Source organism: Mus caroli, chromosome 14, assembly GCF_900094665.2.
Source record: "Mus caroli chromosome 14, CAROLI_EIJ_v1.1, whole genome shotgun sequence".
Taxonomy (NCBI): Eukaryota; Metazoa; Chordata; class Mammalia; order Rodentia; family Muridae; genus Mus; species Mus caroli.
The window spans coordinates 3,819,599-3,835,351 of record NC_034583.1 but is presented as its reverse complement, the minus strand read 5'-3'; the positions used below and the strand labels follow the sequence as shown (position 1 = coordinate 3,835,351).

General features: G+C 39.5%; 1 protein-coding gene across 6 annotated transcripts in view; it reads left to right on the top strand.

The window, feature by feature from the left end:
- Nucleotides 1-15,753, top strand: part of Fhit (fragile histidine triad diadenosine triphosphatase) — a 1,519,265-nt gene that overhangs the window by 395,777 nt on the left and 1,107,735 nt on the right. For 5 of the 6 annotated variants that reach the window (XM_021182256.2, XM_029468745.1, XM_029468748.1 and 2 more), the window contains one exon: nt 6,505-6,575. The exons of the other annotated variant lie outside the window; for it this stretch is intronic. The gene's annotated coding sequence lies outside the window, so the exon portion shown is untranslated. The remainder of the gene's footprint in view (nt 1-6,504; nt 6,576-15,753) is intronic. 6 annotated transcript variants of the gene reach the window in all.

The window sequence follows — 15,753 nt, the reverse complement described above, 5'->3', positions numbered from 1 at the left end:
TCCCCTCCCCTCCCCTCCCCTCTTTTCTTTTCTGCTCCTCTTCTTTTCTTTTTCTTTTATCAATTTGCAAAGAATCTAGCTATTATATGCATGTGTTTTATGTAACACAATAATTAACTAGGAAATAGAAATGTATCTGTCTAGCAGTGTGAGTTGTTAGGTCCATGAAATGAACTAAATTAGATGTAGATATCTTGGTCAGGGGGCATTATGTGTCCTGAAGCATTGGTATACTAAAAATTCAGCATTATTTTTCCTTTTCTTTTTGCTGGTGCTATTATTGCATATTCTAGGAAAACCTGGACTGGATAGCAAGTTCCAAGCAAGCCTAGACTAGAGAGCTAAAATTCTGCCTCCAAAACTTGATAGTAAAATTAATAACAGGTGTGGTGGGTTGGCTAACTGTAGCATACTTCTCAAACATAGGAATAGGTGTTGAGAAGTAAGCACGAGACTAGTTTCATTTCTGTCTTGACTGGTGTTCCTCTGAAAGTGAGCAGTATTTGGTGATTCACATAAAGTTCTACTAAATCTGATGACTCATTGAATGGTTTTCTGCTGACTTTGAATAACAGTGAAGAGGGGCTGTGTTTGTATTCTTAGGAAACCATCCTCCTTGCATCTTCCTTGTGCAACTGGTCCCAGACCTAATGCAGTTCTTTGTTTGTTTTCTTTGTTTGTTTAGAACCAACACACTATTTTCCCCCATCTTTCTGCTTTCAGCTTGAAAGAAAAGGAGCCATCCTATTTGACCACAGTCTGCTTGAATAGCTCTCTGGAGATTTATTATTTTATTATTGTTTTAGAACCCCAGGCCCCAGCATTAAGTCTGACCGCTATATACTCAATAAATACTTCATTAATTGAATGCAAGTAATCAATTACCAAACAATGCAGTGTGTGATGTTTTAAGTGAGCCTTGAACGGCTGTGGGGATGGTGGGTGAAAATCAAGATCTGGATAAACACAATGATGGTGACTCCAATGAGGACAGAAGGTGATGGTCATGTCTGTCCTGGTGTTAGCCATGTAGTATGCCACTTTTTGTGAATCATGCATGAAATCCCCTGATAACTCCTTGAGAAGGCAGAATTATAAACCCTGCTTACCAATGGGAACACAAGTGTGAACACCAATGGCCTGCACCTATTTGACTTATAAGTCTCAGGGTCTAAACCCATGTCCTTAACCACAATGCAAGACTGGATCCTATTTTGCTAAAAAAGCATTCCCAGGCCTATAATCTTGGCTGTGTTTTTATCTAGAAATGGAAACATAAAACCAAAGGCAGGAATACTCTTCATTTTCCTGGGGTTGAAAATCATCACCCATCTTGTTAGTAGGGATGGCCCCCAGCTGAGTGCTCTCTGCTGTGTGCTTATCTGTAGAGATGCAGCAAGTACTTCGCAGTGTTTGTCACAGCACACAACATAATTATGAACACTTAGGCAGACAAATTAAACTATTCTGTGTAGAAGATGCTCTGAAAAGTATAATCTAAATGTGGAAGCATGTTTAGCATTGTCCAAGTGAAAGGCACAAAATTACACACTTACATCTGTAACATATACACATATTTCTCTGCCTTGTTTTCCTGTTAGAAATCAATCCAAACCATTTGTACAAGCTGGTCTGTATAATGATACACAGAATGATAGTATCTGAATATCGAGAGTATGACATGAGCCAAGCAGTTGAGGCAAATCCAACCTTTGATTGGTACCTTCTGCTTTGTAGCTGCCTGTGTGGAAAGACTTGGAATGGCCAAGTACTCAAGGGCGGGCTGCCTTTTCCAAGTTATGAGCAAAGGCCTCTAATGTCAGCATGCATATAATGCACTTTCAAACAAATGTTATCTACCAGTTCAAACTTGGAGGCTCAGGTTAGGCTTGCATTGCATGATGGTGACATTCCCTGTAAGGTTTTGTTCCTTGGTAGAGTCTCCCTCCAGGAAGATAAGGACCCTTCGTAACAAATGCTGTCCCTTTGACAGGTGACCCCCTAGGTTCAGAGAGGATCTTTTGATTATGAGTGACCAAAATGAGTTATCCTTAAAGCAATCTAATTTTTGAAAGTGAAGATTCTGCTTTATAGGAGGAAAAGCCTTGTCTCCAGCCCTAGCACATATAAGGTTAATAATGAACATGCTGCAAGGAAGGAAATTTGCAAAAAGCAAAATTGCTAAGTCGGGGGAGAACTAATCAAGCACATTGTTCCCTTGATTCTAGGAAATTGCAACAAGCGTTTCCTAAAGGTTGGAAAGATGTCCAGGGAATACGTTTTTGGTTTACTCTGTCAGCAAACCTGTGTTCCTCTCTTCCCTTTGGTGTTAGTAGCTCCAAGAATTGGGGTGGGGAGGGTGCTAGTGCTACTGCAGTCCTTCCAGAATCCACTGGCACAGGGCTCCTTGTCCCTCTGGATGGCATTTGTTCCCTGTCCTAGATGAACTTCCGTGCTATTCTGCAGGCCGAGGCAGCCTAGGATGAGTCAATGATGGTCTCTACTCATAACTGAAGCAGAATTATAGGGTGGGGTACAAGGCAGTGGTAGAACACTCATCTAGAGGGTCTGAGGTCCTGGCTTTGATCCCCAGCACCACAAACAAAATAAGCAACAAGGAAAGTAAAGCTACAATAGCAAAATACCCCACAGATTGGAATTCTATCCTTTAGAGAGCAAACTCCTATGACCAATTTAAATGCACCCTGACTATCTCTGATCCTCCCTCACCCTCTCTGGTCCTCGATGCCACCTACTCACCCAAACTTGCCTCCTTCCCCCACCTTTACTGTCTCTTTCTCCTTGACCCCACTTCTCTCCTCTTCCATTTTTCCCTAGCCCCTTCCACTCATCTCTCCTTCTTTCTTTTATTTGAAAAAACTTTAAGGTACAAACAGATACAAAAATGAAACCATCAGCATCCAGATTTCCAGGGTCCAAGACAAGCACCTGCTCATTGGGCAGATTTGCTTTCATAGTTTTGCTTTTTTCTTTCTTTCCCCTTTCTTTTCAAAATGCTTATCGATGGACCTAGAGTCCCTATAATTTCCTGTCTTTTCTTTCACTCTCTATTCTTCCTGACATGTTCACTTCCTGCTCCAAATCCTGTCAATCTGGGTGTGTCCTAATTCATTCTTTATATTTTCCCATATGTGTGTGTGTGTGTGTGTGTGTGTGTGTGTGTGTGTGTGTATCCCCAGGAATATATGTGATTGTGTTGGTGTGCTTCAAGTTCTTTTTGTTGTTTAATAATTATTTATGATGTGAAATGTGTACTGATTTGTGTATATAAAATCAACTAATTCTTTTTCAAGACTGTTGCATACTATATATGAAACAAAGTTTACTTAGCCATTTCCTTTTGGGAATGAATTTTTAGATCATTGCAAAGTTTTGTTATAGTAACAAGTGTTATGATACTCTTCTTAGCATGTACCTCCTGGTATGCATGTTTATCAAGCTCTGCACATCTGCCAGGGTGAATCACTATGCATGGAATATGTAATACTGCGTTTGATAAATACAATAAAAGCTCTCACTAGAATAATGTTTCAATTCATGATTCTGCCAGGAGTAATTGGAATATGACATTATTTTCCTCACATCTTGGGCAACATTGAATTTTGCCAGGCCTTTTCATGTTAACTACTTGGGATGGAAGGAAAATGAAATCTTATTATTTTAATTTCCATTTTCTTGCTGACTGCTGACTGAACTTCTTAAGTTCATGATCCATTGTAGTTTCTTATTTGAACAACTCCCATTACTCTGTTGTGCTTCTCTCTGTCTTTTTCTTGACTTTAGGAGGTTTCTTATAGATTCTGTTTTCTTAGTCCATGCCTGCTCAATATGTTCCCTGTGTGTTTGTCATGACTGGCTCTTAGGAAGATCACTTCTTCAGATGGTTAGTACTGTTGAATTGTCTTGCTATCTAGTTTAATCATTAAGAAGCCAGGAATGTACCTCTGATTCCAGTGTGCTGCCAGTCATTTGTATCTTTTCTTCTGAATATACAGTCTAGAGCTGTCCAGTCCCCACTACATCTGTCCACACAGACTGGCTGCAGTTTTCCTCTTCAGGTTTCCGCAGATTTCTTAGTGGTCTAATCTTCAGTTTATTCTCACTGAAGAGCCAGGGAGATCTTACTAGTGCAAGCCAGCTCCTGGTCCACCTCAACTCAGAACCTTACAGTTGCTTCATACCCTGCAGCGAATAAAAGCCCAAGTAATAGCAGTGGTCCATTGTTCTGAGCTGCTGGTTCCTGCTTCCCCATCTCCTGACACTCTGGCCTCTTTTTAGCAGCCATACTAGTTTCCCTTCCAATGTATCAACATTGTCAGGCACATTCTGCACCCTCTGCCTGGAAAACATCTTTAATCAAAGCTCTTTTTTATTGTCTGCTTTCTGAATCTCATTCCTGTTTTGCCTGAGATGCTTATTCCTAGTGAGATCTTTCTTGATCTACTTGTTTAAAAATGTAAACATCTTCCCATATTCACTGTGCTCATTTCATAGGGCAGCACTCAAAACACAGATGCTTGAGATGTTTTGGTTTTTTGGTCTGGCAGCTCTTGAGACTCTGTCTGAAATCAGAATGCCATTAGGACCATGCTCCACGGAGGAAGCTCCCTGGGAATGGATAGGTTGGGGTTGTAGGGATGGGATTCCACCGCTTGCTGGCTTCTGGTGGCTTGCTAACAAAACTTAGAGTCCCTTGCCTTGTAGCAGCCTCACATTAGCCCTGTCATTAGGGGTATTCTCCTATTGTGTCGCTGTATTCATATGGTCTTCCTCTGAGATGTAAGCCATTCCTGCTGAATGTGACTCATCCCATTCCAGTATGATACCATCTTAGTCTTTGTCTTCAACAATCCTATTCCATTCTAAGGACCTGGAAAATTAGAACTCATTTTCAACCTCTCTCTCTCTCTCTCTCTCTCTCTCTCTCTCTCTCTCTCTCTCTCTCTCTCTCTCCCCCCCCCTCTGTGTGTGTGTGTATGTGTGTGTGTGTGTGTGTGTGTGTGTGTGTGTGGTGGGGGTACGGAGCAGGGGGAGGACATTTCCCAGAGCACTTAGCACCATTTAATTACTCAAGCACATGACATATTTATTTTATTTGTCTCTTTCCCCCCTATGGGGATACAGGTAGCATGTGAGGCTTTTATGAGATATAGAAGATACTGCATGGGTAGATTTGCAGTAAATATTTGCTGGATAATGGATGAATGATTTTAGTCTCATTATGAGCAGAACAAGTATCATGGTATGAAGAAAAATAATTAGATTTTAAAAAGGAAATAATGACTCTTCCAAAAATCCCAGAGAATGAACTAGTTTCTGAGACTTTAGGTTTATTTGTTTGTTTGTTTGTTTTTAATTTCAAAACTGGGCATATGAAGGAAAAGAAGAGGGAGAGATTATACTAGAGAGAAGCTGGCCAGTGAGTCATTGGTAAGCATTAGAGTCTGTTGGGCTCTTAGTTGCTTTCACATAAGGAAAAAAATATCCTCTAAATTGCATCCCTCATATATTATTATGCCCATTTGACAGAGGTAGAATGAAAAGGTCAATTAGATTAGCAGCTGTGTAGGATCTAAACCTAGGTAGCTGTATCAGAAGCCTGTGTTCTCCTCTGTTTTGATTACTTTATGTCAACTTGACACAAGCTAGCATCACCCCAGAGAAGAGAAGGCCTCCATAGACCCATAAGATCTGTCTGTAGGCAAGCCTACAAGGCAGTTTCTTGATTAGTGACTGATGTACAAGGTCCCAGACTGTTGTGGGTAGTGCCATTCCAGGACTGGTAGCAGTCCAGCAAGTCAGAGGGACAAGCCAGTAAGCAGCACTCCTGTTGTCTACATCAGTTACCGTCTATGGGTTCTTGCCCTACCTGAGTTCCTGCACTGACTTCCCTCACTAATGGACTGTTATCTGGAAGTATAAGATGAAATAAACCCTTTCGTCCCCAAGTTGATTTTGGCCATGGTGTCTTATCCCAGCAATAGAAACCCTAAGACATCCTACTTGTAATCAATTATAGTCATCTCTAATGTTTCAAAGGAGAGGAAGTTAGGTGATCCACAAGTGACTCTTTAGTGGGTTTGATATAGAATTCCACAAAGCCAGGGAAATGTTCTTGTGACTATTATCTGGGTCAACCTTATTGAAAATCCAGTATTAGGACTGCCCAATACTTGAAGAGGCCAGATGCTGCATCTAGGAATGCCTTGGGGTAGGAATCAGAATGTAGACAGGTAAAGTCCCACTCTGATCCTGCCTTTGTGTGGTACTATACGAGTCACAATAACTCCTCTGAGCCACATCTTCCTCCTTCAGAGTAATGACAATGGTTACAGAAGCTGCACTACACTATAGAGCCCTTTAAAGAATTCCTAAAGCAGGCATGCCAGCTTAGTGTTCTTCACAGTTACGTTGCATGACATTGTGTCTAGAAGCTGTCCAACTGCCAATGAAGTGGACATTTGAATTTCTTTTTTTCTCTAGGTGCCCTGGGACAACCTGCTCGGTCACACATCTGCAAGAACTCTCCATCTTGCACTGAGGACCCCAAGGAGGTAGTACTCATCTGCACAGTAGCACTTGCTTGACTTTGTTTCTTTGCAAAAAATGTATAGAATTGACCTACTATGGGGAAGCCTGTATAGTATTAGTCACATTCTTTTGCATATAAATAGAACTTTTATAATGGTAAGAATTTACAGCTAGATTCCCTTAGAGAATTTACCTTCTCTTTGCTCCTATTTGTAGCTGCCACTTTACAGTTGGAATATAAATATTATGTCAACTAAATAAAAGAATGACTGCAGGCTTCGCTTTCTGAAGGATAGCATTGCCTTTGCTTCCCATGAAGTGCAGCTGTACTTGCACTGGACTGACATGCCATTAGATTGGTCTTCCCCCACTAGATAGGCACACACTCAATAATCTTTATTGTGAAAAGAAAGATTAAGTAGTCACAGAGTCAAGTTGTAATGTCGTGTGTGGCTTTGAGGATGATGGCAGAATCGAGATGAAATTAGTAGCAACAAGAGGAGTCCTCTGTCAAGGGATGTGTTCTAAAAGCGTGGAGGGTTGGTATGGGGGACATGAAAGTAAACCTGGTGGAGGAAGAAGTGGGATGGATCGTGAAGCCCCTGTGGCTCTTCTGGAGCAGTCCTGATTTGACTTACACAATATATGATCAGGCACCGCTCCCCACACTCTGGTGAGACTACACAAAAGACCTGAGGCCAGGGCGGTGGTTTCTTCCCTTGTCTTCACAGAAATATCCCTGGGTAATCTGGTTTCTTCCATATAGGCTCAGGGGCAGGTGAGTCAGATTTAGCTAAACAACACATGTTGTATTCCGATTTGCCCTTGAATACACAACCACACCCTAATTGGCTGAAAACTATATATAAGCTTATGTATTAAACAATAAAATTAGATCTCTTATGACTGAATATTTTCTCTGGGTGAGTCCTATATGCAGCTTAAAAAAAAGGTGAAGAAGAAATGGACTGACAAAGCTCAGAAGACAGTCTTCCAAGCCACAGCAGTTAGGCATGCTAGGGGAGTTGGCAGTGCCATCTCTCCAATTTTCTCTTGCATGTCTTCCTTCCCCATGGCAGGCTGTAGAAATATGAAGCTCTTTCATTTAAAACCAGCCATAAAAACTGAGACAAGCTGCAGTATACCTACCTCCCAACCCCACCCTCTGCTGTGTATAAGACTGGCCTTTCATTTTTTTCTGACCCATCATGTCTAACAGTGGTCAGTCATAAAACTCACTCTACAAGGAGTTTGTTCCAAACCTAGTAAGTGGAAAGGCACACAGGAGAGTCAAGAAGTGATTGTATCCCTAGGTCTTAGTCAGGCCCCCTTCTTGGCTTAGTAGGTCTCAAACCAGTAGGTCATGATCATTTTGCTCAATCACATTCCTACACAAATGTCCATTTAGTTTTGGATCTAAGAATAAGAAATGGGTTACTCCTCAGTCTTTAGTTTCCATCTCCAAAGTTTCTCATATCACATAAAACTTTGCATGTCAGACTTTTGTTTTAGGGATTTTGTCTGTGATACTTTGATGGTTGAGGAAAGATCATACACACACACACATACACACACACACACACACACACACACACACACAAAAGCTTGTCCCTTGGCCCCACAATTCCTATCTGGTCATTTCCCTCAATATGTGGTGAATGAGTTATGCTATTTTATTTGAGTTTTAAAAATACTAATTTATTTGCTCATTTATTTATAACAAGAGTCATATAGGTAATTCAAATAGGCCTCATATATACTGAGCAGCTCTGCTTGGCCTTGAGCTCCCCATTAGCCTGAATTCTAGTATCTCAGACATGTGTATGTCTCATGACAGGCTGTGCTCAGTGAACACCCTTGTTCCTTTCTGTCATTCCTTCTTATGTTTCCTCCTTTAACAATATCTCCATGTCTAGGTCTTGAGTGTGTATGTGTGTATGTGTGTGTGTGTGTGTGTGTGTGTGCATGTATGAGAATTAAACTGCAGCTTGAACCAAAAAACAAAGACACGTATACCTTGTCTTGCTTCCAGTGAAGACCCTGTCTCCTGTATCCACTTCATCTTGTAGACCTATTTGGCTTTGGCTTTGCCTGCTTTCCTGTCATTCCATAATCCTCTGAAACCTCTGGGTTTATGCAAAGTTTATGAAATTGGGCAGAACTGCCTCTAGAGTGTGTATTATTGCTGGACATTGTTTTGTCATCTAAAAGTCTTCACTGAATCTGTGTTGGGGTGGGGGCTCTCCTTTTCACTGCCGAATGCATCTGACTTCTCCTTAGTAGATGCCTTGCCTCTCCAGAATACTTACTTATAAACCAGACAAGAAATGTAACAACTTGACATAGAGAACCTGTACCACTTGCTCTTTTCCCACGAATCTTTGCATGTAGCCTTCAGTATTCTTGTTTTGCTTGGCATTTTAACACTGAAAGTAAAGCTCTTAAAAATGAAAGGCAGCAATTATTGGGGAAAGTAATTAAAAATGAGTGATTTCCAAGACTTAGAAACCTCACTTATTCCTCTGTGCTTAGAAAGCCTTCTCTTTCTTTCCTAACAATAAAGGACAATGCCTAATCATTTCAAGTGCTCCCATTTTTTGCTGTTTCTATACAATTTTGGCATTTGCTGTTTGATCTTAGTCAGCCTACATAACCTCTCTGAACTCTGGTTTCTTCCTCCATGAAATAAGACTAGTCTTAGGAATTGTTCCACAGAATGGTTATGAAAAGATTAAAGGATAATTGATGTAGAGTTGTTAGGATGGTGCCTTGCATGTAGAAGCTTTCAAGACATGGAACTTATAATTACTGGTCAAGACACTGAGGTCACATTTATCCATGGAAATAAATATTCACATTCTGTGTTTTAATATTGAAGAATTTTCAATATTTTGTCTCAGAATATTACCTGCAACCATGTAAATGAGGCAGATATAGAGATATCTAAGGCCACACAAGTAATACAAAAGAATTTAACAAAGTCCTTTGTGGATAATCTTTGGAGGAATGGTTGGTACAAACCTCATTGCCTTGAGGTTAAATGCCACTATGTCTGTGTGATGTTTGGGCATTTAATGTTAAGCTGTGATTTTAGTCCAATTGCCATGTATCCTTGACATGGCGCACCAGGCCTGTTTCTGTTTCTTGTTAGGAATAAAATCAGGAATTTCTAGTCAAGATACTGGGTAGAGGTTAAGGAGTCATTAGGAGATACAAGAGCCTATTCCCTTAGTGTTTTCTCTATCTCCACTTCTGGTATGGCCAGTTATGCTCTACTAGGCCCGACATGACCAGGGATGAAGGTTATAAATAGATCTACCCTTGCCCTGTTACCTAAAGGCAAGAAAAATAAAGGTACACAGGTAGGTGCTTTGCAGAGCTGCAATTCAGAACTTGAAAGCTGAGTTCCGATTTTGCAGTGTTTAGTCTGAAAGCAGGCTAAAGTTAATGTCATGTGAGCTGACCAATAGCTATTAGAAATTTCCTGTTAGGCTTGATGACCCAAACTATAGGCGTGGAGGCAGTTGTGACCACTGCAATGTGTGCTTAAATTCCTGAGAAAGCCAGAGGTAGAGAGAAGCTCCTAGTTTCGTGTGTAAACAGTTGTCATATTTGGGGGCAGTTCTTGGGCCAAGCTTATAAGGAGCAGGCACATGAGCACTTTTTTTTTTTTTGAAGATTTATTTTATTTATATGAGTACACTGTACCTGTCTTCAGACACACCAGAAGAGGGCATCAGATCTCATTATAGATGGTTGTGAGCCACCATATGGTTGCTGGGAATTGAACTCAGGACCTTTGAAAGAGCAGTCAGTGCTCTTACCCGATGAGCCATAGCATGAGCACATTTTAAAAGTGACTAAAGCAGCTGGAGTGGTGGCATATGCATTTTACCTCAGCATTCGGGGCAGATTGACTGCTATGACTTTGAGGCCAACCTGGTCTCCATAGTGAATTTGAGACTAGCCAGGGATAGATAACAAGACCATATCTGAAAACAAAATAAAACAAACAAACAAAAAACAACAACAACAAAAACTAACCTGAGCTTTGAACAGCCTCCAAAGACCCTGTTCCGTTCCATTTCGCTAATCTACCTGCCTATCAAAGCAGATGAGTGTTCCACAAAGAACTGAAGCGGACCGTGGCCTTCCTTCCCTCTTCTATCTCCTACATGTGTACATTCACACAGCACAAGTCAAACTGCATAACAGAGAGCAAACTAAGAAAATAGGGGCAATTTTGAAAAGAAAAGGCAATTATCTGACATTTATTCCAAGATGAGCCAGATTTTGGAAGTCATCTATGGAGAGCTGTCACTACTGAAAGAGAAAATTTCTCTGTGGCCTTCAAGCATTTGGAGGTGACCAGGAAAAGCATTAGTAACCCTTATGATAGAACTGTGACAACTGTATATCTTAGGCCCAGAAATAAAAACAATATTCAAATGTCTGAATAAAGAAAAGAGTCCAGGATCTGGCAGCTGTATGGTGAGATGGAACATGTCTAGCACACATGCAATTGGAGTCACAGAATAAGAAGAGATGTAGAACTGTGAAGAAAGTATGTTTGAAAAAATATGACATAGAAGAGAGTCTTAACAGGAACCATAATACTTTGTAGGAAATGTTGTCTTTTCAAAAGTGAAAAGTCTAAAAAAACAAAAACAAAAACAAAACAAACCGCAGCTTAATGTTTTTAATAGCATTTAAGTATCTGTGGTAAGAGGTGGGTAGTGATAATGTGTGTTTATGGTATACACATGAAGACCAGATGACAACTTGTAGGAGTCTATTCTTTCTTCCACCAAGTTGTAGGTCCTGGGACTTGAACTCAGTGAGTCAGGCTTTACTGCAAAAGTCTTTTCCTAGTGATGATATCGTCAGCCTAAAATAAAAATGATGTTCTTAAAGTAAAAGGGGGGATAGAAAAACAGTAATAATGCAAACAAAAGAATCTTATTATTTGCATAGTTAAAATATATTTTAAGAATGAAGACAAGGACATTTTCACATAGGACAAAGTATACAGGCTTCATTGCTGAAAGGCCTGCAGCACAGGAGAAGGCACGTCAGAGAGAATCTTAAATGTTCAGGAGGGGATAAATACATTAGAATTGCAAATATAAAATACTTTTTCTATCTTACAATCTTAAAAATATGTAGAACAAGAACAACAACATTGTCCCATGGGGTTTGTGATACAATGTATGTAGCTGCAGTACACAGGACAAGTATGGCTTAAGGATTGTGGGGTGAGAAAAGGACCTCATAGATGTGAGGCTTTCAACTTTATGTGAGATAGTATAAAAGTAATCCAAGTAATGTTGTAGGATGATCAATAATATAGATTTTATTTCCTACGAATATAGATTTTATTTCCTAGGACAGCCAGTAAGAAAAGCAGTCAATTGAGAAAATAGAAACTCATGTTTGTTGTTGTTGTTGTTTGGGCAGGGGTATCTCACTATGTAGTTCTAGCTGAATTAACACCTGGTATGTAGATCAGGCTGGCCTCAAATTTACAGAGGACCTCTTGCCTTGCTTTATAAAAACAATACAAAAATATTGAAAAAGAGAAAAAGAAGTAGATATGCAAATCAAACAACCAAACAAAACCAAACTACTAAATGCAAACATTGCCCTTATATTTTGAACTGCCCTTGTGCATTCTAGTTAAAAGGCAGCAGTACCAGAATGTATTGTAAAATCACGTACAATGATCCTAAATTGAGAGACAGCTGTACATATAAAGATTCTCATAAGCTTAAAGGGAACTGATGGGGAAGATGTACTGTAGAAATAATATAAGACACGCAGAGTACCTTCCTAAATATCAGACAAATGACACTTTAAGACAAAAAATGTTACCAGAGAGAAAGTATTTTACAAAAGGCTTATTGTATTAGAAAGACATAACAATTACAGGTAAATATGTAGCTGATAAAATTCCAAATGAAATCTGTTTATGTTTTTCTGAGTAGAGTTTTTGGAGCACTAGATCATAATCAAGAGGCATATGTAGCTCACCAGGTTAAGGAATAGCCAGGATAATGGACATCAACACAGGTAAGGAAAGGGAAGTTGTTGGAGGGTATGATGACCTTGGGGTGACCAACAGCTTATATCTTTCTTCACAATGTTTTCAATTGCTGTTTGCCTCATGCAATGCATCATGTGTTTGAGCATATTCCACAATCCAGGAACAAAACAGATGCCTTTGGAATTTTATCCCAACAGTGCCCATATTAAATTAAATTAAATGTTAAGTCCATTCTAGCTGGTGCTCTTACCCTATTCCTGGTGACAATAGTGTTATAAATTCTCTGTATTACCATAGCAGCTGGAGGACTCTGTGGCTCAGGTAGGCTCAATGTATTTCCCCAGACCATGAAACTGATGTGTATCAGTGTTCAAGGCCAAGTTAATTTTCAAAGGTTCCCCAACCACATCACAGTGGAGGAAGCTTTTTCTGACTTAAAACAAACAAACAAACAAAACAGAGTATGCACTGATAGAACTGAAGTACTCGTCAACAGACTCTGCTGAAGACAAAGCAATCTCTAACTGGTATGCTTGGCCATACTCTAGCTGTTGTCAAAGGGTGGGAAAAATGAGGAAGCTTGCTATTTCATCTGTGACAATGGCCCAGTTCTAGATGGACTGAACACTGAGCTGAGAAGCTGCAAATCAAATATGCATTATGATGCATCTATGTATTTCTACATGTCTATATTAAGAATAAAAGACTGTGGGAAGCTATCCTAGATTTCTCTCCTCAGTGGCAAGAGAGAAAGCCAGCTGGTGTGGATCCATGCCCAGGCTGGGGAGCACTGGTGGCATACCTGATTTCTTTCTTTCGTTGCTTTGTTTGTTTGTTTGGTTGGTTTTTGGTTTTTTTTTTTTTTTTTTTTTTTTTTTTTTTGTATACCTGATTTCTAAATGAAGTGTGAGATCTACANTTTTTTTTTGCATACCTGATTTCTAAATGAAGTGTGAGATCTACACAGAGTTTGACTCCTGACCAGCTATGCTGAGTTCATATCTTAAAATCAGAACAGGCAGAGTTTACAATGAAACTAAGCATGAGATGCTATATTGACTGACTTTGGAAATATTCCGAGTCATCACAACAATCTAAGGAAAATTTTATTGTTCCATCTTTGAGATAAAAACATTGACATTCCTGAATGATATCCTTTTACTTAAAAGATACATTTTTTCTATATTCTCTATGTTCCAGGCAATAAATTTTAATCCCACAGTCTGTAAAGAGAGGTTCTATGTCATTTTCAGATTGTGTTTCAAGAGCCCTTGCCTAGACCCAAGTGACACAGACTTTTGCCATAGCTACCTTACCATTGTAAGTGACAAGTTTGCTTCATGTATAGTTTATAGACAACTTTCAATAAAGTCACTAAAATCCATCTCCTAATATGGGAAATAAATCTACCAGTACCAGTTAATGGATTTGTAAACACACACTGAACTAGAGAACGCACTAAGTCTCCTGGAAGACAGATCAAAGATATAAATAGCAAGTTTCAAAGCCTTCTTATCAGAAAGCTTAAACATGTCAGAAGTTTATTAGGTGATCATTAAAATCACTGTCACTGACATAAAAATGATTTCTGGGATCTGTGGCACCTGCCTGTAATGCTGACACTCAGGCAAGAGAATCACAAGTTTGAGGCTAACCCTGACTACAGAGTGAGCTACAGTCCAACATGCACTGCATTCTGAGGTCCTGTTTCATGACACAAAATCTTCCCTTTGGGTGCTTGGTAGCGTTGGATGGAACTCCATTTTACATTGATGCTGGGGTATTGCTTTCTTTCTCCTCTATCGTGCATGCAGGCTCATGTTGAAAATCTCAAGGGCACCAGCCTTTCATTACATATTACATACTCCATACTTTGAGCCTCTGAGGGTCAGTTTAAATGTTCTTATCCTGCCATGATTATGAGGAATTATCTTTGACATCCATATACAGTGGTTGTTACTTCCATACTTATCAATCAAGAACCTGAGCTCCAAGGAACTGATAGAATTTGACCAAAAATCCATATGTTTTATTCAGAGTTGACTGTTTCTCTGTCACAGAAATATATGTATTTACAATATACTGAATTCCTTGTAAAATATTGACTAATGTAATCAATTGAGCATTATTTCCAAGAATAATTCACACTTGTAGTCATTGTGAAGAACCCACATACTGTGGGTCACATTTTTTTTACTGTGGAACGACTGATGGAACTGGTATCAAAGCACTACATCCTGTTGACAACACCAGAAAACTTTCAATGTCTATATTTTGTTGTTAGTTCTATGTTTTTAAAAATGAATTTCATCATCCAGACATGAAGACTTAGAGAGTGACAGAAACTTAAGGTCACCAGGGACCTTCAGTGACAGCTTTACCAATACAGTTGGATGTTCCTCGACTATAAAGCTTTTTAATGAAAAGAGACCCCTGAAACCTTTCTATTAATGTGCTGTGCCCTCTTGTCACTTGGAAATGAGTGAACTGTCAGCCTGCCGATTACCAGGCATACAGTATACGCTCATTAAATCATGCACCATGCGTTTCTTTGGATTGTCAAACTGTTTAATTGAAAAAATGTGTATGTAGCGTCACTCTTATGGGAAAGAGGCAGGAATCAGAAGACTGGAGAGCTGACTCTTAACATTTTAGAGTTTGCTTTTAACTGCAGCCAGAAACTGTTCTGTTTTACAGTTTTGATTAAAGGACTTTCCCTTCTGAATTTTTCTTGTTTTGTATATAATTCAAACACTGTAATTATAATGGAGTTTCTTTGATAATAGAACTACTAAATCATTCTGCCAGCAGCCTAAAACAAGGGGAAGGGCTTGTTTTTGTGCTGTGACTTCAAGTCTTATTCCACTGTGGCGGGGGAACTGTGAGGGAGGAGATTCTGGTGGTTTTTATCTCAGCAAACCTCTGCTTCTGTGGCTGCATTGTTAAAAGTATAGGCCTGGACTTCACTCTGGTGGGTGGGTTGAGCCTTTCTGATTCTGAGTACCCTTAGGCTGTTGGTTCTCTCTAAGATAGTTAAACTCCAATGCTTTAACTCCACCCTAGACTGGATATATCAGTATTTTTTTTTGTTTGTTTGTTTTTTTTTAATATTTTTATTACATATTTTCCTCAATTACATTTCCAATACTATCCCAAAA